Source organism: Passer montanus, unplaced genomic scaffold, assembly GCF_014805655.1.
Source record: "Passer montanus isolate IOZ18808 unplaced genomic scaffold, ASM1480565v1 scaffold148, whole genome shotgun sequence".
NCBI lineage: Eukaryota > Metazoa > Chordata > Aves > Passeriformes > Passeridae > Passer > Passer montanus.
In genome coordinates this window covers 630,522-630,751 of record NW_024361829.1, presented here as the reverse complement: position 1 = coordinate 630,751, position 230 = coordinate 630,522, and the positions used below count along the sequence as shown (strand labels likewise).

The 230-nt window shown below is 82.6% G+C and overlaps 1 protein-coding gene across 2 annotated transcripts in view; it reads right to left on the bottom strand.

Annotated features, from left to right (window-relative positions):
* The window catches only part of LOC120498401 (acid-sensing ion channel 2), a 404,155-nt gene that overhangs the window by 77,604 nt on the left and 326,321 nt on the right, over positions 1-230 (bottom strand). The window lies entirely within an intron of this gene.

The following is a 230-nucleotide window of genomic DNA, read 5'->3' as shown; positions in this document are numbered from 1 at the left end:
TGGGGCCACCGGGGCCACCGGCGCCGCCCGCACCGCCCGCCCCTGTCCCTGTCGCTGCCCCTGTCCCTGCCCGGCCGCGCCGCTCACATCCCGCGGTACCGCGCCCCGCCCGACACCGACACCGAACGAGCCCCGCCGCGACCCTCCCGGGCTCCGACCCCGCGGACCCCGGGACCCCGGCGGGGAGAGCGCTGCGGGACCCCCGCGCTACCCCCGGCCCGCGCCCTCAT